The sequence below is a fragment of the Triticum aestivum genome, chromosome 7B (genome assembly GCF_018294505.1).
Source record: "Triticum aestivum cultivar Chinese Spring chromosome 7B, IWGSC CS RefSeq v2.1, whole genome shotgun sequence".
NCBI classification, from domain to species: Eukaryota; Viridiplantae; Streptophyta; class Magnoliopsida; order Poales; family Poaceae; genus Triticum; species Triticum aestivum.
Window position 1 is genome coordinate 85,261,391 of NC_057813.1, and position 24,771 is coordinate 85,286,161.

Consider the following 24,771-nt stretch of genomic DNA (forward strand, 5'->3'; position numbering starts at 1 on the left):
GCCTTTTCCTACCAATCTATCCCCCTAGGAGCATGCACGTAGTGATTGGTTTTTGATGACTTGTAGATTTTTGCAATAAGTATGTGAGTTCTTTATGACTAATGTTGAGTCCATGGATTATACGCACTCTTACCCTTCCATCATTGCTAGCCTCTTTGGTACCGTGCATCGCCCTTTCTCACCTTGAGAGTTGGTGCAAACTTCACCGGTTCATCCAAACCCCGTGATACGATACGCTCTATCACACATAAACCTCCTTATATCTTCCTGAAAACAGCCACCATACCTACCTATTATGGCATTTCCATGGCCATTCCGAGATATATTGTCATGCAACTTTCCACCGTTCTGTTTATCATGACACTCATCATCATTGTCATATTGCCTTGCATGATCATGTAGTTGACATTGTATTTGTGGTCAAGCCACCTTGCATAATTTTTCATACATGTCACTCTTGATTCATTGCCATCCCGGTACACCGTCGGAGGCATTCATATAGAGTCATATCTTGTTCTAGTTTTGAGTTGTAACTCATGAGTTGTAAATAAATAGAAGTGTGATGATCATCATTATTAGAGCATTGTCCCTTATAAAAAAAATAAAGGCCAAATAAAAAAATAATAAAGGCCCAAAAAAGAAAAAAAAAGGAAAGGCCAAATAAAAAAAGGCCCAAAAAAGGGGGGACAATGTTACTATCCTTTTCCACACTTGTGCTTCAAAGTAGCACCATGTTCTTCATATAGAGATCTCATATGTTGTCATTTTTATATACTAGTGGGAATTTTTCATTATAAAACTTGGCTTGTATATTCCAATGATGGGCTTCCTCAAATGCCCTAGGTCTTCGTTAGCAAGCAAGTTGGATGCACACCCGCTTAGTTTCTTTTGTTCAGCTTTCATACATTTATAGCTCTAGTGCATCCGTTGCATGGCAATCCCTACTCCTTGCATTGACATCAATTGATGGGCATCTCCCTAGCCCATTGATTAGCCGCGTCAATGTGAGATTTTCTCCTTTTTTGTCTTCTCCACACAATCCCCACCATCATATTCTATTCCACCCATAGTGTTATATCCATGGCTCACGCTCATGTATTGCGTGAAAGTTGAAAAAAGTTTGAGATTACTAAAGTATGAAACAATTGCTTGGATTGTCATCAGGGTTGTGCAAGATGAGAGCATTCTTGTGTGACGAAAATGGAGCATGACCAAACTATATGATTTAGTAGGGATGAACTTTCTTTAGCCATGTTATTTTGAGAAGACATGATTGCCTTGTTAGTATGCTTGAAGTATTATTACTTTTATGTCAATATGAACTTTTATTTTGAATCATTTGGATCGGAACATTCATGTCACAATAAAGAAAATTACATTGAGAAATATGCTAGATAGCATTCCACATCAAAAATTCTGTTTTTACCATTTAGCTACTCGACGAAGAGCAGGAATTAAGCTTGGGGATGCTTGATACGTCTCCAATGCATCTATAATTTTTTATTATTCCATGCTATTGTATTACCTGTTTTGGATGTTTATGGGCTTTACTTTACACTTTTATATCATTTTTGGGACTAACCTACTAACCAGAGGCCCAGCCCAAATTGCTGTTTTTTTTGCTTATTTTAGTATATCGAAGAAAAGGAATATCAAACGGAGTCCAAACGGAATGAAACCTTCGGGAGCGATATTTTTGGAACAAACGCAATCCAGGAGACTTGGAGTGGACGTCAAGAAGCAGCCGAGGCGGCCACGAGGGTGGCCGGCACGCCCTAAGGGGGTGGGCGTGCCCCCTGCCTCGTGGGCTCCTCGAGGCTCCACCGACATACTTCTTCCTCCTATATATATCCACGTACCCCGAAAGCATCCAGGAGCACCACGAAAAACTATTTCCACTGCCGCAACCTTCTGTATCCGCGAGATCCCATCTTGGAGCCTTCGTCGGCGCTTTGCCGGAGAAGGAATCGACCATGGAGGGCCTCTACATCATCTCCATGGCCTCTCCGATGAGTTGTGAGTAGTTTACCACAGACCTTCGTGTCCATATTTATTAGCTAGATAGCTTCTTCTCTCTCTTTGAATCTCAATACAATGTTCTCCTCAATCTTCTTCGAGATCTATTCGATGTAACTGTTTTTGCAGTGTGTTTGTTGAGATCCGATGAATTGTGGGTTTATGATCAAGTTTATCTATGAGAAATAATTGGATCTTCTCTGAATTATTTTATGTGTGATTGGTTATCTTTGTAAGTCTCTTCGAATTATCAGTTTGGTTTGGCCTACTAGATTGATCTTTCTTGCAATAGGAGAAGTGCTTAGCTTTGGGTTCAATCTTGCGGTGTCCTTTCCTAGTGACAGCAGGGGCAGCAAGGCACGTATTGTATTGTTTCCTACATCATGTCATCTTTCTTATTGCGTTACTCTATTCTTCATGAACTTAATACTCTAGATGCAGGCAGGAGTCGGTCGATGTGTGGAGTAATAGTAGTAGATGCAGAATTGTTTCGATCTACTTGTCACGGACGTGATGCCTATATATACATGATCATGCCTATATAATCTCATAACTATGCACTTTTCTATCAATTGCTGGACAGTAATTTGTTCACCCACCGTAATACTTATGCTATCTTGAGACAATCCACTAGTGAAATCTATGGCCCCCGGGTTTATCTTTTATCATATAAGTTTTCAATCTACTTTTATTTGCATCTTTTACTTTCTAATCTATATCATAAAAATACCAAAAATATTTGACTTATCTTATTATCTCTATCAGATCTCACTTTCGCAAGTTACCGTGAAGGGATTGACAACCCTTTTATTGCGTTGGTTGCGAGGTTCTTGTTTGTTTGTGTAGGTACGAGGGACTTTTAAGGAGCCTCCTACTGGATTGATACCTTGGTTCTCAAAAACTGAGGGAAATACTTACGCTACTTTGCTGCATCACCCTTTCCACTTCAAGGAAAAAACCAACGCATGCTCAAGAGGTAGCAGTCACTAATAGCGGAGAACAAATGAAGATATTACTTTAGGGTACAAAACCACCTCAAACTTATTCTTTCCGATCAATCTATTGGGCTATTCCTACAAGTGTCACAAACAGCCCTAGAGTTCATAGTAAAATAACACCTTAAGATAGAAATCAACCAAAACCCTAATGTCACCTAGATACTCCAATGTCACCACAACTATCCGTGGGTTTGATTATACAATATGCATCACTCAATATCAGATTCATCTATTCAAACCAACACAAAGAACTTCAAAGAGTGCCCCAAAGTTTCTACCAGGGAGTCAAGACAAAAACGTGTGCCAACCCCTATGCATAAGTTCACAAGGTCACTGAACCTGCAAGTTGATCACCAAAACATACATCAAGTAGATCACGTGAATATCCCATTGTCACCACAGATAAGCACATGCAAGACATACATCAAGTGTTCTCAAATCCATAAAGACTCAATCTGATAAGATAACTTCAAAGGGAAAACTCAATCAATTACAAGAGTGTAGAGGGGGAAAACATCATAAGATCCAACTATAATAGCAAATCTCGCGGTACATCAAGATCGTGCCATATCAAGTACACGAGAGAGAGAGAGAGAGAGAGAGAGAGAGAGAGAGAGAGATCAAACACATAGCTACTAGTACATACCCTCAGCCCCGGGGGTGAACTACTCCCTCCTCGTCATGGAGAGCGCCGAGATGATGAACATGGCCACTGGTGATGGATCCCCCTCCGGCAGTGTGCCGGAACAGGGTCCCGATTGGTTTTTGGTGGCTACAGAGGCTTGCGGCGGTGGAACTCCCGATCTAGGTTTTGCTCCGGAAGTTTGGGGATTTATAGGAGGGGTTGGCCTCGGTTTCATGTTAGGGGGCCCCACAGGGAGTCCATGAGTCAGGGGCGCACCCTAGGAGGGGCGCTCTCCACCCTCGTGGGGCCCTCGGGACTCCCCTCCGGTATCTTTTCGTTCCAGTATTTTTTATATTTTCCAACAATATTCTCCATTGATTTTCAGCGCATTCTGAGAACTTTTATTTCTGCACAAAAATAACACCATGGTAGTTCTGTTGAAAATAGCATCAGTCTAGGTTAGTTCTAATCAAATCATACCAAAATCATGTAAAAAATATTACAAAAATGGCATGAATACATCAAAAATCATAAATACGTTGCAGACGTATCAAGCATCCCCAAGCTTAATTCATGCTTGTCCTCGAGTAGGTAAATGATAAAAACAGAATTTTTGATGTGGAATGCTACCTAACATATTTATCAATGTAATCTTCTCTATTGTGGCATGAATGTTCAGATACGTAAGATTCAAAACAAAAGTTCAATATTGACATAAAAACAATAATACTTCAACCATACTAATAAAGCAATCCTGTATTCTCAATATAACATGGTCAAAGAAAGTTATCCCTACAAAATGATATAGTCTAGCTATGCTCTATCTTCATCACACAAAATATTTAAATCATGCACAACCCCGATGATAAGCCAAGCAATTGTTTCATACTTTTGATGTTCTCAAACTTTTTCAACCTTCACGCAATACATGAGTGTGAGCCATGGATATAACACTATGGTGGAAGAGAATATGGTGGTTGTGGAGAAGACAAAAAGAAGGAGATAGTCTCACACCAACTAGGCGTATCAACGGGCTATGGAGATGCCCATCAATAGATATCAATGTGAGTGAGTAGGGATTGCCATGCAACGGATGCACTAAAGCTATAAGTTTATGAAATCTCAAAAAGAAACTAAGTGGGTGTGCATTCAACTCGCTTGCTCACGAAGACCTAGGGCAATTTGAGGAAGCCCATCATTTGAATATACAAGACAAGTTCTATGATGAAAAATTCCCACCAATATATGAAAGTAACAACATAGGAGACTCTCTATCATGAAGATCATGGTGCTACTTTGAAGCACAAGTGTGGTAAAATGATAGTAGCATTGCCCCTTCTCTCTTTTCTCTCTTTTTTTTTGTTTTTTTGGGCCCTCTCTTTTTTGCCTCTTTTTTTATTTATTTATTTCGTATGGAGCCTCTTCCCGACTTGTGGGGGAATCATAGTCTCCATTATCCTTTCCTCATAGGGACAACGCTTTAATAATGAAGACCATCACACTTTTATTTACTTACAACTCAAGAATTATAACTCAATACTTAGAACAAAATATGACTCTATGTGAATGCCTCCGGCGGTGTACCGAGATGTGCAATTAATCAAGAGTGACATGTATGAATGAATTATGAACGGTGGATTTGCCACAAAACGATGTCAACTACATGATCATGCAAAGGAATATGACAATGATGAAGCGTGTCATAATAAATGGAACGTTGGGAAGTTGCATGGCAATATACCTCGGAATGGCTATGGAAATGCCATAATAGGTAGGTATGGTGGTTGTATGGTACCAATGAAAGTTGCGCGGTACTAGAGAGGCTAGCAATGGTGGAAGGGTGAGAGTGTGTATAATCCATGGACTCAACATTAGTCATAAAGAAATCACATACTTATTGCAAAAATCTATTAGTTATCGAAACAAAGTACTACGTGCATGCTCCTAGGGGGATACATTGGTAGGAAAAGACCATCTCTCATCCCCGACCGCCACTCATAAGGAAGACAATCAAAAAATAAATCATGCTTCGACTTCATCACATAACGGTTCACCATACGTGCATGCTATGGGAATCACAAACTTTAACACAAGTATCTCTCAAATTCACAACTACTCACTAGCATGACTCTAATATCACCATCTTCATATCTCAAAACAATCATAAGGAATCAAACTTCTCTTAGTATTCAATGCACTTTTTATGAAAGTTTTTATTATCCCTCTTGGATGTCCATCATATTATGACTAAATTCATAACCAAAGCAAATTACCATGATGCTTAAGACTCACAAAATAATATAAGTGAAACATGAGAGTTCATAAATTTCATCAAAATAAAACCATTGCCGTGCTCTAAAAAGATATAAGTGAAGCACTAGAGCAAATGACAAACTACTCCAAAAGATATAAGTGAAGATCAATGAGTAGTCGAATAATTGTCTAACTATGTGAAGACTCTCTAACATTTAAGAATTTCAGATCTTGGGATATTATTCAAGCAGCAAGCAAAACAAAATAAAATGACATGCACTCCAAGGAAAACACATATCATGTGGTGAATAAAAATATAGCTCCAAGTAAAGTTACCGATCAACGAAGACGAACAAGGGGATGCCATCCGGGGCATCCCCAAGCTTAGGCTCTTGGTTGTCCTTGAATATTGCCTTGGGGTGCCTTGGGCATCCCCAAGCTTAGGCTCTTGCCACTCCTTATTCCATAGTCCATCAAATCTTTACCCAAAACTTGAAAACTTCACAACACAAAACTCGACAGAAAACTCGTAAGCTCCGTTAGTATAAGAAAATAAATCACCACTTAGGTACTATTGTGAGCTCATTCTAAATTCATATTGGTGTTATATCTACTGTATTCCAACTTATCCATGGTTCATACCCTCCTATACTACTCATAGATTCATCAAAATAAGCAAACAACACATAGAAAACAGAATCTCTCAAAAACAGAACAGTCTGTAGTAATCTGTAACTCTTGAATACTTCTGTAACTCCAAAAATCCATCCAAATTAGTAAAATCTGAGAAATTTGTGTACCAATCCAGAGAAAAAATAATCAGATCAAAAGCACATTTCTGTCAATTATCAAAACCAATTTACTGAGCGCAAAAGTTTCTGATTTTCAGCAGGATCAACACAACTATCGCCGTAAGCTATCCTAAAGGTCTTACTTGAAACTTTATTGAAAAAAAAGCTATAAAACATGATTACTACAGTATAATAATCATGTGAACACAAAAAAACAGTAAGGGTAAATATTGGGTTGTCTCCCAACAAGCGCTTTTCTTTAATGCCTTTCTAGCTAGGCATGATGGTTTCAATGATGCTCGTATAAAAGATAAGAACTGAAACACAAAGAGAGCATCATGAATAATATGACTAGCACATTTAAGTCTAACCCACTTCCTATGCCTAGGGATTTTTTGAGAAAAAAACTTATGGTAATAAGAATCAACTAGCATAGGAAGGTAAAACAAGCAAAACTTCAAGATTTTCAACACATAGAGAGGAAACTTGATATTATTGCAACTCCTACAAGCATATATTCCTCCCTCATAATAATTTTCAGTAGCATCATGAATTAATCCAACAATATAACTATCACATAAATCATTCTTTTCATGATCTACAAGCATAGATATTTTACTACTCTCCACATAAGCAAATTTCTTCTCATGAATAGTAGTGGGAGCAAACTCAACAAAATAACTATCATGTGAGGCATAATCCAATTGAAAATTAAAATAAAGATGACAAGTTTCATGGTTACATCATTCTTTTAGCATACATGTCATCACAATAATCATCATAAATAGCAACTTTGTTCTCATAATCAATTGGAACCTCTTTCGAAATAGTGGATTCATCACTAAATAAAGTCATGACTTCTCCAAATCCACTTTCATGATTATCACAATAACATTCAACACCCTCCAAAATAGTGGGACCATTACCTAAAGTTGACACTCTTCCAAACCCACTTTCATCAATATAATCATCATAACTAGGAGGGATGCTTTCATCATAATAAATTTGCTCATCCAAACTTGGGGAACTAAAAATATCATATTCATCAAACATAGCATCCCCAAGCTTGTGCCTTTGCATATAATTAGCATCATGGATATTCAAATAATTCACATTAACAACATTCCAATCATGCTCATCATTCAAAAATTTAGTGCCAAACATTTTAATGCATTCTTCTTCTAACACTTGAGCACAATTTTCCTTTCCATCATTTTCACGAAAGACATTAAAAAGATGAAGCATATGATGCACCCCCAATTCCATTTTTTTGTAGTTTTATTTTATAGACTAAACTAGTGATAAAACAAGAAACTAAAAGATTTGATTGCAAGATCTAAAGATATACCTTCAAGCACTAACCTCCCCGGCAACAGCGCCAGAAAGGAGCTTGATCTCTACTTCACAACTTTCTTCTTGTAGACGTTGTTGGGCCTCGAAGTGCAGAGGTTTGTAGGATAGTAGAAAATTCCCTCAAGTGGATGACCTAAGGTTTATCAATCCATGGGAGGCATAGGATGAAGATGGTCTCTCTCAAACAACCCTGCAACAAAATAGCAAAGAGTCTCTTGTGTCCCCAATACACCCAATACAATGGTAAATTGTATAGGTGCACTAGTTCGGCGAAGAGATGGTGATACAAGTGCAATATGGATGGTAGATATAGGTTTTTGTAATCTGAAATATAAAAACAGCAAGGTAACAAGTAATAAAAGTGAGCGAAAATGGTATTGCAATGCTTCGAAACAAGGCTAGGGTTCATACTTTCACTAGTGCAAGTTCTCTCAACAATAATAACATAATTGGATCATATAACTATCCCTCAACATGCAACAAAGAGTCACTCCAAAGTCACTAATAGCGGAGAACAAACGGAGAGATTATTGTAGGGTAAAAAACCACCTCAAAGTTATTCTTTCCGATCAATCCATTGGGATATTCCTATAAGTGTCACAAACAGCCCTAGAGTTCGTAGTAAAGTAACACCTTAAGACACACATCAACCAGAACTCTAATGTCACCTCAAGTATCCGCGGGTTTGATTATACGATATGCATCACACAATCTTAGATTCATCTATTCAAACCAACACAAAGAACTTCATAGAGTGCCCCAAACTTTCTATCGGAGAGTCAAAACGAAAACGTGTGCTAACCCCTATGAATAAGTTTACAAGGTGACTGAACCCGCAAGTTGATCACCAAACGATACATCAAGTGGATCACGTGAATATCCCATTGTCACCACAGATAAGCACATGAAAGACATACATCAAGTGTTCTCAAATCCTTAAAGACTCAATCCGATAAGATAACTTCAAAGGGAAAACTCAATCCATTACAAGAGAGTAGAGGGGGAAAACATCATAAGATCCAACTATAATAGCAAAGCTCGCGGTACATCAAGATCGTGCCATATCAAGAACACGAGAGAGAGAGAGAGAGAGAGAGAGAGAGAGATCAAACACATAGCTACTAGTACATATCCTCAGCCCCGAGGGTGAACTACTCCCTCCTCGTCATGGAGAGCGCAGGGATGATGAAGATGGCCACCGGTGATGGATCCCCCCTCCGGCAGGGTGCCGGAACATGGTCCCAATTGGTTTTTGGTGGCTACAGAGGCTTGCGGCGGCGGAACTGCTGGTCTAGGTTTTGTTCTGGAAGTTTGGGGATTTATAGGAGGGGTTGGCATCGGTTTCATGTAAGGGGACCCCACAGGGAGTCCACGAGGCAGGGGCGCACCCTAGGTGGAGCCCTCCACCCTCGTGGGGCCCTCGGGACTCCCCTCCGGTAGCTTTTCGTTCCAGTATTTTTTATATTTTCCAAAAATATTCTCCGTTGATTTTCAGCGCATTCCGAGAACTTTTATTTCTGCACAAAAACAACATCACGGTAGTTCTACTGAAAACAATGTTAGTCTGGGTTAGTTCTAATCATATCATACCAAAATCATGTAAAAAGATTATAAACATGGCATGATTACATCAAAAATTATAGATATGCTGGATACGTATCAACGACCACCACCTTCCGCCTTCAGGCCGCGGTGGCGCAGCGGGTGATGGGCATGGTGGACGGCAGTGGGATGGCGGGCACGACGACCACCTCCCACCTTCGGGCCGCGACGGTGGAGCAGGCGATGGCCCTGGCTTTCGACGGTGTTGTGGCAGCAACGGCGGCCGGCAACAGCTGCCAACGGCAGTGGTGGCCGAGCGTGTGGTGGGTGTTCCGCACACACCCAACAGGGATGCCACGCGCACTACACTACGCCGGGGACTGCGCCGCCACCGCGGTGTAGCCTCCTAGCTAGAGTTGTGCTCTGATGACGGTGGAGTGGCTGAGAAACGACAACGGCCCGGTGCCATTGCCGATTGTGGGAGAAGCAGACGAGATAAGCTACAGGGAGATAGGGGAAATGCGATGCAAGACTCGCCGGCCATGAGGGTTTATATAGTAGACTGGTAAGCATTTGGATTTTGGGGGATTTCACCGAGTCGGGCGGTAAGCTTGCGCAGGAACCTGTGCAGTTGCGCGGGAACGGACTCACCATCGTTTGGCCAAAAGAACGCTCCCGCGCGCTTCTCAAGCTTGCACTCGAACCGTCTGTGGCAGGGGTGACAAGACGTGCGAGAGGAGGATGAAAGTACACATACACATAAGGTTTATAAAAAAACGTTTGCGATTTAATTACCTACTATACCCCCGTCCTGGTTTATAAGTAGGATTTAATTAATAAAATATGAATGCATGTCGCCAGAGATTATATCGTTGGATCCGTATTTGAACATAGTTTCCAGCTATATAATTATTTTAACATGCATTAACATTTTGTTGGTTAAATTTGAGGTTATATACCAGCAAGCGTTTGCCCACAACACACACGGCTTATTCCATCACAAACAGCTAGGATGGATCAACTATATGCCATGTACCGCACACGCAACTCTAATCTGATTCGTGCTTGATGTCTCCGACGTCACTCGCACAGTTCGTCTTATTTGCCACGTATCACTGTGCCGGCCTCTTCTCGCGTCCGTCGGCAAGCTCTGCTCACTGTTAGGCGCCGTGGCGCGCTCTGTTTGCGTCTGTCGGCATGCTCTGCTCGTGTCCGTCGGGGAGCTCGGCTTGTGGACAGCTTTTCCTTGTGTGTTCAACTGATATATGCGTGTATATGGTTGCTCGTCATTGAGTTGACTACAGAGCGCTCTGCTTGCGTCCCTCTGCATGTGCTCTGCCAGCGGTTAGCCTGCACACGGTCACATAGAGGGCCCCATATGCATGCGGTTGCACCGCGCACGTTGCCACGCGATGCAGTTACGTGCGGCATGATGGAGTTACGCGCTGTGAATTAGAACTGCCATCAGGGCATGCCGATATTCCAGACCGTCCGGATTCCCCTTTAATTCTCGCGGCCATTATGACCTTAGTCTCTTCAACTTTCGATCACGCCCCACAATGATACGTCTCCAACATATCTATAATTTATGAAGCATTCATGCTATTATATTATCTGTTTTGGATGATTATGGGCTTTATTATACACTTTTATATTACTTTTGGGACTAACCTACTAACCGGAGGCCCGGCCCATATTGTTGTTTTCTTGCCTATTTCAGTGTTTCGATGAAAAGGAATATCAAACGGAGTCCAAATAGAATGAAACCTTCGGGAACGTTACTTTGGAACGGATGTGATCCAAGAGACTTGGAGTTGAAGTCAAGGAAGCTTCGAGGTGGCCACGAGGGTGGGGGGCGCCCCCCCCCCCCCACTACTAGGCGCGCACCCCTCTCTCGTGGGCCCTTCGAGCGTTCCCTGACTGACTTCTTTCACCTATATAAGTCCATATACCCTAAAACCTTCGAAAACAACAATAGATCGGGAGTTCCGCCGCCGCAAGCCTTTGTAGCCACCAAAAACCTCTCGAGAGCCTGTTCCGGCACCTTGCCAGAGGGGGAACCCATTACCGGTGGTCATCTTCATCATCCCGGTGCTCTCCATGACAAGGAGGGAGTAGTTCACCCTCGGGGCTGAGGGTATGTACCGGTAGCTATGTGTTTGATCTCTCTCTCTCTCTCTCTCTCGTGTTCTTGAGGTGATATGATCTTGATGTATCGCAAGCTTTGCTATTATAGTTGGATCTTATGATGTTTCTCCCCCTCAACTCTCTTGTAATGGATTGAGTTTTCCCTTTGAAGTTATCTTATCGGATTGAGTCTTTAAGGATTTGAGAACACTTGATGTATGTCTTGTCGTGCTTATCTGTGGTGACAATGGGATATCACGTGATCCACTTGATGTATGTTTTGGTGATCAACTTGCGGGTCCCGCCCATGAACCTATGCATAGGGGTTGGCACACGTTTCGTCTTGACTCTCCGGTAGAAACTTTGGGGCACTCTTTGAAGTACTTTGTGTTGGTTGAATAGATGAATCTGAGATTGTGTGATGCATATCGTATAATCAGCCCTAGAGTTCATAGTAAAATCTAGGTGACATTAGGGTTTTGGTTGATTTGTGTCTTAAGGTGTTATTCTAGTATGAACTCTATGATAGATCGAATGGAAAGAATAGCTTCATGTTATTTTACTACGGACTCTTTAATAGATAGAACGGAAAGGATAACTTTGAGGTGGTTTCATACCCTACCATAATCTCTTTGTTTGTTCTCCGCTATTAGTGGCTTTGGAGTGACTCTTTGTTGCATGTTGAGGGATAGTTATATGATCCCGTTATGTTATTATTGTTGAGAGAACTTGCACTAGTGAAAGTATGAACCTTAGGCCTTGTTTCCTACCATTGCAATACTGTTTACGCTCACTTTTATCATTAGTTACCTTGCTGTTTTTATATTTTCAGATTACAAATACCCATATCTATCATCCATATTGCACTTGTATCACCATCTCTTCGCCGAACTAGTGCACCTATACAATTTACCATTGTATTGGGTGTGTTGGGGACACAAGAGACTCTTTGTTATTTGGTTGCAGGGTTGTTTAAAAGACCATCTTCATCCTATGCCTCCCACGGATTGATAAACCTTAGGTCATCCACTTGAGGGAAATTTGCTACTGTCCTACAAACCTCTGCACTTGGAGGCCCAACAACGTCTACAAGAAGAGGGTTGTGTAGTAGACATCACACAACACAACAAGCACACCCACGATGACACATAGAGAGGGATGTACAGCGGCTCTCCAATGGAGTTTGGCGATCATAAAGTGGAGGCCCACGCAAGGGAGATAGATCTCTCAGTGGTGTACACCATCGACCCGGCCATGGTGGACGACTGCATCAAGACCATTGAGCAGTTGCTTGCTCGAGTCAAGTACAAGGTGGTCGGCATCGACCTCTAGTACACCGCCGGTCGTCTCAACATAGATCAGAAGGTTGTCGTTACCTAGTTGTGCATGCACCATCATGTCCTCATCTACCACTACTACATGGCCACAGAGCCTTCCGACCGTTTCACTAGGTTTGTCAACAACACCGACTACAAGTTCGCTATGGTGGAAACCACCGATGATGTAAAAGCACTCAGGGTTACGGGCTTGGCCTGCAGGAACCTTGTCGAAATCCATGAGTACTACATGGTTTGGGGCAGCACGAAGAAGGACTCCCTGGTTGAACTCGCCTCGGCCATCATCGACCCATACTATGAAAAGATGAAGCAGGATGCCAATAGAACACGTCTGGTATCCTCGCACGGGGCCTGGATGCGGCAACTGGATGAACCACACCTCGGGTTTGCAGCCAAGAGAGTGTACACATGTTACAAGATGCACAGGCGGATCGTTGACATGAGGAAGTGAAAGTGCTAAAAATCGCCTATTCACCCCCCCTCTAGTCGATAACTAGCACTTTCAATTGGTATCAGAGCAAGGTACTTCCTTGTTCTGTATGATTCGGTTTAATGACCTGGAGTTTTAGCTATGTCGACTGCAGGGATAATCAAGGTCTCCGCTGCTTGCCCCGTGTTCAATGGAACTGAATATCCCTACTGGAAGAATAAGATGCACATGCATCTTGAAGCCATTGATGTCGACCTTTGGTATGTCGTCAAGAACGGCGTTCCCAAAACTGGTGAAGGTGTCACCCCCACTGATGTCAAGAAGTTCATTCATTTGGACTCGACTGCAAAGAACATCATCTGTGGTCATCTGACCAAAGGGCAGTATGGCCGTGTGAGTGCACTGGAAACGTCAAAACTAGTCTGGGACTGGCTGTCCAAGGTCAATGAAGGCATCTCTACACAGAGAGACCAGAGGATCAGTGTTCTTCGCAATCTCTTCAATCGCTTCAAGAGAAACGACAATGAAAATGTCCAGCTCACGTTTGATCACCTCACCGACATCACAAATGAGCTTCAGGCTCTCAGCGCCACTGAGATCACCAAGCATGAAATTGTCAAGACATTGCTGAGATCACTTGACACCTCTTTTGACACCCTTGCCCTCATGATACAAGAACGTCCTGACTTCAAGACACTCGATCCGTATGATATACTTGAGAGGCTCAACACACATGAGTTCCAGCTTTCTGAGAAAAGAGATATTTGTGGCCCCAACTATGGCCGAACTCGTGCTTTGAAGGCAAAAGTTGTTTCCTCATCTGAAGAAGAAGAATCTGACTGCGGTTCTGACGATCCTGAAGACATTGGAAAGGAACTTGCCATGCTTGTGAAGAAGTTCCAGAGGTTCACCAAGAAGAAGGGCTTCAGAAAGTCTTCACGATCCAGCTCAAGAAATGATGAAGCTTCCACTCATGACAACAAGAAGAGAACCTGCCACAAATGCAAGAAACCTGGTCACTACATATCTGAGTGTCCACAGTGGGACAATGAGAAGAAGAAGAAGAAGAGCAAGGAATATGATTATGATGACAAGAAGATGAAGAAATCCTCAAAATCTTCTTCAAAGTCTTCATCATACAAGAAGAGCTCATCTGGCAAGGCTCGTGCTTTTGTTGGCAAGGAAATGGATTCAGAGAGGAGTCTGCTTCAGAGGAGGCGGAGGTGGAGTCTGGTGAGGAGTCTGACCCTGGCGTTGCAAGTCTGGCTCTAGCCACAGCCTATGTCGCCAAGTCCATCTTCAACACTGAAGACAATGACGTCCACACCAACGCTGAAGCTAATGACAAAGACGATTCTTCTCCCACCTACTGCTTCATGGCACGTGGTGCCAAGGTAAAATCTCGCGATGCTTACTTTCAAACTTCAAGTGAAGATGACTCTGATTGTGAATCCAAACCCAGCTACAAAACACTTGCTAAAATTGCAACTGAACAACAAAGGACTATGGAACATACTCAAAAACTCTTAGATAAAAGCGATGACCTGTTGGACGCGGAAATGACACGTTCACAGTCCTTAGTAGAAGACATAAAAAATCTTCATGCTAAGTACCAAGAACTTGAAAATCTTCATGATACGCTCTCAACCACATGAAAAGCTCTCCTATGATTATCTTCAAAGGAAGCAAGAGCTTGAGAAATTGAAAGCGACTCATGAAGATCTTCAAGCAGAGAATGAGTCACTTCGCGCTCAACAGATCAGTCCCGCTCAGGATGGATTCGAACCACCATGTTTAAAATGCATTGAGCGTGATAACGCTACATCTGTTGCTGAATGTTCCACTGCTGCTGCTGTTTCATTGTCTTCAACAACTGATGTGGTTACTAACCCCTCTGCGGAGGATACCACTAGTATTGCTGATGAAAATGCTAGATTGAAGACATTGCTTGAAACAGGGATGTACAAAAGTTTGAAGGGACATCAGACTCTCTGCGATGTCCTCAAAAAGCAGATTCTGAACCGAAACCCTAGGAAAGAGGGTGTTGGGTTCGAGAGGAAAACGAATGCTGATGGTTCCTACTGGAAGCCTGAGCAGTATCCCAAAACCACATGGGTTTCTACAAAGGAACCTTCAGTGGATCCATCCACCTTATCTGGATTTACCTGCGCTAATCCTATTATTATTGATGAATCCTTTGATGCAAACTATAAACTGTTCAAAAATCAGAATGGTGAAGTGTTTGCCAGGTATATTGGTACTAACTGCAGGAATGGACCTCCTATGAAGAAGATCTGGGTACCCAAAAGCTGTCTTGAGAATCTTCCAGTGAATGTCATCATGACACCACCAGTGAAGAAGACAAACCCCAGACCAAAGGCATCATATGGTCCAACGGCTACTTGCAAACACAGGACTCACTTGAGTCACCCTAACGCCAATGTTTTACAGGGAAATCATACTCAGACTCATGAATATGAGCGTGTGTCTTCAAATCGATATGTTCATAGAACTAAGAACTTCTTTGCTTATTCATATGAGTATCATTCATCTCCTGCAAGGCTATTTGCTAGGGCTTCAAAGCCAAAATTCTCAGATGCTGCACTTAGACTCATTGCTTCTAAGCCACCCCTGAAAATGTGGGTGGTGAAGAAGAACTAACTCTCTTTTGCAGAATGTGGTCTCCAGCCAGCAATCAATGGCGTCCGATATAATTGCTGGGGACCTAAAACATAAAGGGACGCATGATAAAATGACTTACTATGAATTCCACATATGAATCTCTTATATGTCATACTGTGTGCAAATCTTGATCTAAACTGTGATAATCCATGTGTGTGTAAAATGCTTATGCTTCACAACATACCTTGTGAAGCCTATCCTCCTAACTGCACTGTAGGGCATGTCACCAAAAGCTTCAGAATGGATTATTGACAGTGGATGCACTAATCATATGACTGGTGATCAAAGTCTTCTCATGGACTCAACCTTACGTCCATCCGACAAGAGTAAAATCACATTTGCTGACACTGGTAAAGGCAGAGTATTGGGTCTAGGTAGAGTTGCAATCTCAAGGGATCAACACATGGATAAAGTGATGCTTGTTGAATTGCTTGGATTCAACTTAATGTCTGTCTCAATGCTTTGTGACTTAAACATGATTGTGATATTTGGAAAATATCGTTGCCTTGTACTAATGGAATCTGACAAATCTCTAGTCTTTGAAGGGTATAGGAAAGGTGATCTATACATGGTAGATTTCTCAACAGGTCCAAAACTTGCCGTATGTCTTCTTGCTAAAGCTTCAGAATGCTGGCTCTGGCATCGAAGGCTGGGGCACGCTGGCATGAGGAACTTGCATACTCTCGTCAAAAAGAAGCATGTCATAGGCATCGAAGGTGTCAAGTTCAAGAAAGATCATCTATGTGGTGCCTGCGAAGCTGGAAAGATGACAAGGGCCAAGCATCCCTCGAAGACAATCATGACAACATCTCAACCCTTCGAGCTGCTTCACATGGACTTATTTGGACCTACCCACTACTCCACCCTCACAACAACGGCGTGTCTCTATGGCTTCGTCATTGTTGATGACTACTCAAGATACACATGGGTGCACATAATTCTCTACAAGACTGAAGTACAAGATGTCTTCAGACGATTCGCCAATCGAGCAATGAACAACTATGGTGTCAAGATCAAGCATATCAGAAGTGATAACGGCACTGAATTCAAGAACACCGTGCTTGATCTTTATCTGGATACAATGGGAATCACTCATGAATTTTCTGCTCCATACACACCTCAGCAAAATGGCATTGTAGAGCGCAAGAACAGAACCCTCATCGAGATGGCTCGAACAATGCTTGACGAGTACAAGACACCAAGAAAGTTCTGGCCTGAAGCCATTGATACAGCTTGTCACATCATCAACCGTGTCTACATCCATAAGCTTCTAGGCAAAACATCCTATGAGCTCCTCACTGGCAAGAAGCCAAATGTCAGCTACTTCAAATTCTTTGGTGCTAGATGTTGGATCAAGGATCCCCATCACAAGTCAAAATTTGAACCCAAAGCTCACGAAGGCTTCATGCTTGGCTATGGAAAGGATTCGCACTCTTATAGAGTCTTCAACCTCTTCCACTACAAAATTGTTGAAATAGTGGATGTGCGATTTGATGAAACCAATGGTTCACAAAGAGAAATTCTGTCAAGTACACTTGATGAAGCTCCTTCCTGTGAATCTATTAAGTTGATGGGAACTGGTGAAATCATGCCCTCTGAAGCACAGCCTGAAGAGGAACTTATCATCTCTGCACCAAATCAACCTGAAGACAATGCTCAGACCGAAGATAATTCTCCCAATGATGACAATGATCAGCCAGAGCAGAATCTTCGTCATGTTCATCCTCGTGTTGCAAATGAAGTTCAAATAGAGAAGATTATTGACAGCATCAATGCACCTGGTCCGCTCACTCGCTCAGGAGCAACACAGCTAGCAAATTTCTATGGGCATTTTTCATTTGTGTCAATATCAGAACCCAAGAAAGTTGCTGAAGCTTTTATGGAACCTGAATGGATTCAAGCCATGCAAGAAGAACTTCAACAGTTCAAGCTGAATAATGTTTGGGAACTTGTCAAGCGACCTGAACCTCACAAGCATAACATTATTGGAACAAAGTGGATATATCGAAACAAGCAAGATGAGCATGGACAAGTCGTCAGAAACAAAGCTCGTCTTCTGGCTCAAGGATATACTCAAGTTGAAGGAATTGACTTCGATGAAACATTTGCTTCTGTTGCTAGGCTCGAAGCTATTCGCATACTGCTAGCCTATGCTAATCATCACAACATCTTGCTATATCAAATGGATGTAAAGAGTGCATTTCTAAATGGCAAGATTGAAGAAGAAGTATATGTTGCACAACCACCTGGCTTTGAAGATCCAAAACATCCTGATATGGTGTACAAACTGAACAAAACACTGTATGGCCTCAAACAAGCTCCTCGTGCCTGGTATGATACAATCAAAGACTTCCTGAAGAGCAAAGGCTTCAAACCTGGATCTCTCGATCCCACACTCTTCATGAAGACATATGATGGTGAACTGTTTGTGTGCCAAATATATGGATGACATAATCTTCGGCTGCACCAACCAGAAGTACAGTGATGAGTTTGGGTACATGATGCAAGAGCAATATCAAATGTCCATGATGGGAGAGCTGAAGTTCTTCCTTGGTCTTCAAATTTGTCAGCAACGAAATGGCATCTTCATATCTCAAGAAAAATACCTCAAAGATTGTCTAAAGAAGTTTAGAATGGAAGACTGCAAAGGCTACACGACGCCAATGCCAGCCAAGCACCATCTTGGTCCCGACGACAATGGTAAAGAGTTCGATCAAAAGGTATACCACTCCATGATTGGTTCTATGCTTTATTTATGTGCATCTAGGCCAGATATTATGCTTAGTGTTTGCATGTGTGCTCGATTCCAAGCGGCACCAAAGGAATCGCATCACTTAGCTGTGAAGCGAATTCTTCGATATTTGGCTTACACCCCAACACTAGGATTATGGTATCCAAAGGGCTCAAGGTTTGATCTAGTTGGATTCTCGGATGCTGATTATGCTGGTGACAAAGTGGATCGCAAGTCTACATCAGGCACATGTCATTTTCTCGGTCGATCACTTGTCTGTTGGTCTTCAAAGAAGCAGAACTGTGTGTCACTCTCAACTGCTGAATCTGAATACATTGCTGCTGGATCTTGTTGTGCTCAGCTTCTGTGGATGAAGCAAACTCTCAAGGACTATGGCATCGATCTGAAGCAAGTCCCTCTCTTCTGCGACAACGAAAGTGCCATCAAGATTGCCAACAATCCAGTCCAGCATTCAAAGACAAAGCACATTGAAATACGTCATCACTTTCTCAGAGATCATGTTATGAAGAAAGATATAGATATCATGCACGTCAACACTGAAGAGCAACTGGCAGATATCTTCACAAAGCCCTTGGACGAGAAAAGGTTTTGCAAGTTACGGTGTGAGCTAAATATCTTGGAATCCTCGAATGTCCTGTGATCAGGCACACATCCTAACACTTATGCATGTTGATGACTTAGATGTGCAACACACAAAGTAATGTATATCTTCAATCAATGAAGATTTACACTCTGAGTGTGAATACATTAACATGGAATTTGACTTCGGAGCGCCACAATAATTGTGCGCCGTGTCTGGGTCTAATACTTCCTATACGGTGGGTAACGCCACCACCAAATTTCTCTGTTTGAAGTGTTTCACTCATGGCGTTATTTTGCAAAGATTTCGCATTTGGTTTGTCTTCAGTTTCAATTTATCTTCATGATTTTTCTGCGCTATAGTGATTTGATTACATATATATATATACTAGCGTTCTGTCCTCTACAGCATTCACTTATACCTATGTCTTCACTATTGAATCTTTTGAACTAAGTGAATGTGATCGGACCCTAATCTCTCACTGCTTACTATCTCAACTCTATCTATCCAAATCATATGCATTCTATTGAAACTATCGAATGTCTTCTCTGCATCCTTGTCAGCAGAAGACACAGAGACAAATATCAAGTTCTATTTAAATGAACCATCTTAATTGTCGATATCCGGAGAAGCCGGAACGAACATCCGACATACTTGGCGGGCGTGGGAACGTGGGACAATTCTAAATATGTTGCATGCTTGCCACGTACCCCACGGATATGAACAGACAGGGGCACCTGCGTAATTGCGCTGTGCCGCACACCTACTTATAAATATGAGTCCCCTGCGGCAAAGAAATCCTTCTTCCACCTCTCCACCTCCGTCAAAACCCTAGCACCACCGCTAGCTCTCGACGATGCCGGCGACGAAGCGCTTAGCTGCAGCAACTTCTCCGACATCATCCTCACGCCAGCTGCGGACATCTTTCTCTCCGCCGTCGCCGTAGGTGTCCTCCGTCGCCAAGTTAGGGCACAGTGGGCTGAACTGCTCGGTCTCTCATTCTTCCCATCTAGCAGTTCTTCGTGCAGTAATTATAACTCTATTTTTACCACCTTTTTGATCTTCATAGATTCATCCTACTTACCGAAAGTGGTTTCTGCCTACTAAATGTTAGATCTATTCTATCTGCATCTCATAATGCCTAGTCTATTCACTTAGATTTCCTATCTAGTTTGATTTCTCACTTGTACTTATTCATGGATTGGTACAAATCTGGAACCAACTCACCACATATAAGTGAATGTCTTTGCATCATGAGGTCAATGTCTTCAAACTAATTTATCTTCAAAATCTTCTGAGAATGCATATGACCTCTTCCCCTTCCCTCGCATCTCTAATGCTGTCATAGGTACATGTCCGTGGGAGAATCCCTTGGTTCTCATAGTCTGCATTCGTTTGCAGAATACTTACAACATCATATCAATTCTCCTGAAGCCAGTTCCTGCTTGATCAGCAAGCGTAAATCTCTGAAGCCTCTGAACGTATGGAAGCCATTCAGCTTGAAGTTCATGGCTGCAGAAAAATTAGCAAGGAAGGGTGGCAGAGAGCGCAGAGGAGGAACATCCAAAGATCTACCTGATGACCTAGCAGAACTGTACAAGACAGACCCTGAAGAGACTTATCATCAGCGCAAGACACGAATCCAATGGATTCGACGCTATTGGGCTGAAGAATGGTTCAAGTACAAGTTCGTCACCAAGGAATATGCAGAGAAAAATGCTATCAAGAGTCCTTGGGGCGACATTCTCTATCGAGGCCTTCCCCCCAAGAACAGGGCTGAAGCCATTGCGTAAGAATTCTATCCTTGCATGGTCCGTGGACCACAGCCTGAACAAGCCGACCCATCATCATTACTCTGGTGTCACGACGACAATCTCTTCAAGCGCAACTTCTAGTTTGCTGTGGCTTCGGCAAAGGAAAACAAGAAGTCATGGGGGTTGGACTTCAATCCTGGTCCCTCTGCTCCCCGTGAGGATGGGACTCGTGAAGCTGAAGAGAATAGAATTGGCCCCTTTGCAAACCTTGATGGCCTCATCTCCTACATCTTGGTACAAGGTGCCAAAGTGGATCATTCTGACAATGAGGCTGATTCTGATGAAGCCCCAGCTCCTCCTTCGAAACCACAGAAGCAAAAGAAGCTAAAGGCTTCTAAACCCGTACCACCAAAAGCTTCTCATGCGAAGCCATTGGCCACTGCACCTCCTGAAGCCAGTGTGCAGTCTGAAGATCAATCCCGCATCTCCAAGAGGACGGAGAAGAAAAAGCAACTTGTCAGGCGTGCTGATCAAGCTCTGACTCCTGCTGCTATTCTGCGTGAAGAACCCATTGATCTATCAAGTGATGAAGATCTTGCGGATGATGCTCTTGAGCAGCTGATAAAGAGCAAGGAAGAAGCAGAAATCTTCAGCAATTTGCCTCTCTTTGATGTGGCCATCATCCACAATTTCATTGATGAGTGGTTCGACACCCCAAATGTCAGCTTTGAAGATTTACAGCTTCCAATTGGCCTCAGCGTCTCTTTTAATGGCGCCATTGCTTCTGAGCTGGCTCTCGCTCAAAGAATCGTTGAGCTCAAGCACAAGATTGATTATGAGAAGGCTCAATTCAAGAAGCATGTGGCCAAGCTAAGTGTTCAAGATGTCAGAAACTTCAAGGTCATGCTGCATGAGCTTAAAGAAGCTTTTCAGAAGAAGCGCCAAGAAGCTCAAGGCTCTCGTGAGCGCATGAAGAGTTTGGCTGATAAGTGTGTGCTTTCCTACAATGAGGCTGAGAAGCGCAAGTCACTTGGCCGTCCGGGCATTGACCCCAGAATGGCTGCAAAGAAAAAGAAGAAGTTTCCTACTGATCAACCTGCGCCTTCAAGCCAAGAAGCTCCACGTATTATCTTCCCAAGTAGCATGACTGGCTCGAAGCCAAAGGTTACCACAACTGCTTCAGAACAGAAGCAGACGAGGGCTGCAGAGGCAGAAGCCAGAAAGAGGAAGCATACCGAAGCCTCTGATGCCGCTCCCTCCAAGAAGAAGCGCAAGACCAAGTAGAATCGGGCTGCTCCCATAGAGCCCCTTTTTGTTGAACCCATCTCAGTGATTCATCCTGCATCTGCATCCCAAGAACATCGCATGACTGTGCATGAGCCTGCTTCCACAAAGGCTCCTGAAGCTGAAGATATTCCAGCAGCTGATCCCACCGCTGCTGAAGACATTGGTCATTATGACAATGTTGAAGATGATGAAGTTCTTCCTCAGATCGAATACAATGTGGTATCATCGCCTGTTCGTACGAACAGCAAACTCATCAGCATTGGTCGTCCTCTGACACCAATTGCACAGGATGATTCATGGGCTGATCGCCCACAAGAACAAGACTCCCCCAGTACTCTCCTACAACAACAACAAGCTACCCCCAACGTGCAAGAAGAGGATGAAGACTTTCAGGCTCAGCCAACTCCATCTCCTAAAGTGAAGCCAGCTCTTCGCAGGCTTCGCAGAGGACAAAGGCCTAAAGTCCCTCTGTCGAGCGTTCTAGAAGGAGAAGTGCAATGTTCACCTGTTGCACGGCAAGTACTTTCTGAACCTGCTCCAACTGTGAATGTCTCCGAGTCTGAAGCACATGCTGCTGAAGACAATCCGGCTGCATCAGCCGATGAAGAGCGTCAAGAAGAACGTGTCTCTACTCCCCCCATTCAAGAAGAAGCAGTTCATGATCTGAACGTGTCTGTGTCTGACCCTCCAGCTCCTCAAGTGGAGGTTGAAAATGCTGAAGCTGCCACCACCAACGCCAATACAGCCAGTGACGTAGTCATGGCTGATGCTAATGTGGAGCCTACACTAACTGTGCCTGAAGCAAATGTGGCTACTGAACCTGAAGTCAATGAGGATGCTGCACCCGAAGCCAATGAGGATGCTGCACCCTGAGCCAACATGACAACTGCTCCTGAAGCACCTGTCGTGCAGCCTGCCTCCGATGTTGCCCCTGCTCCTGTTCCGCTTCCAAGGCCTCACACAATTAAGCAAGCATACAGTCATGGTCAACTCACTACTATCCGATGGTCCATTCTGGTGCCTCCACCCTCTGCCTCAGGACCGCAATTTGACTATCATATTGAGCATAGGCCTCAAGTGCAGAAGCCAAAGCCCAGGTTGCCAAGGTTTCCATGTACTGCCAACTCACCAGGGTCCTTCAATGCTAATGGCTTCAAAAGCCACAATACCTTCTTTGACAGCGCTAAGAACCCCTACTCCAAGCCAAGAATATCATCAGATAGGTTCTGGAGCTATCAACAGAGAAGCTATTACTCATGCGTGTTATATGATCAAGGGTGCATTTTCCCTCATATGCGCCTTGACACTGAAGCCATTGCTGGACTGCCATGCTTAGAAGAAGCACTTGATTGCTTTCGTGATGCTGGTCTTCTCCACTTTGTGACAGACAAAGAACATTGGAATGAAGAGCTATTGCTTCAATTCTATGCCACTCTGCACATTCGCGGCTACAACAGAGACATCAAGACATGGGTTCTCGAGTGGATGACTGGAAATGTTCATCATGAAGCCAAAGCTATGGATATCATCGAGCTTACAGGCCTGTCCACTCCCGGAGAACTCTATGAACCTGGCTGTCAACATCATCGCAATGCCCTGGAAAGCATCTTTCATATGCCTGAACCCAATATGAGTCAGATGCTGAGCATGATGAAGCCTTTGCCCCGTGATGCTGAATATCCAACAGAGTTCTTTGTTGAAGACCTTGAGTATCTGCCACGCACCATATATCACATCATCAGGCGGACTCTATGGCCTATCAAAGGACATTCATCAGCGGCAAAGCTTGAAGGAGCTATGAAGACTTTGGTCTTCTACATTTACAATGGCATCAGCTTCAATGCACAAGATTTCTTCATCAGACAACTAGCTACCTCTGGCTCTGATCTCTTTGGTCTGAAGTTTTATGCTCCATGGGTCATGCGCCTCATAAAGCGACACTCTACTGTCAACTATCAACCTTCTGCTCGAAATCATGTGATATTTCTACCTGAGGTTGATATGTCAGTTGAAGCTATATATCCTGACCCTGCCAAGAAGCCTCTTTGTCTTCAGAATGCCGAGCACCAAAGCTTCACTCAACCCATTGAAGGTGTTCAAGCAGCAACACGAATCTATCCATTTGCTGGTAACACTCGTCTGCCTCACAGAGCGCCCACTGAAGCCACTGAAAGCACCATTGCCCAAAGGCCTCGCAAGCGTTCTCGCGTTCTCAATGACCGAGAACTTCTTGTGGCCCTTCAT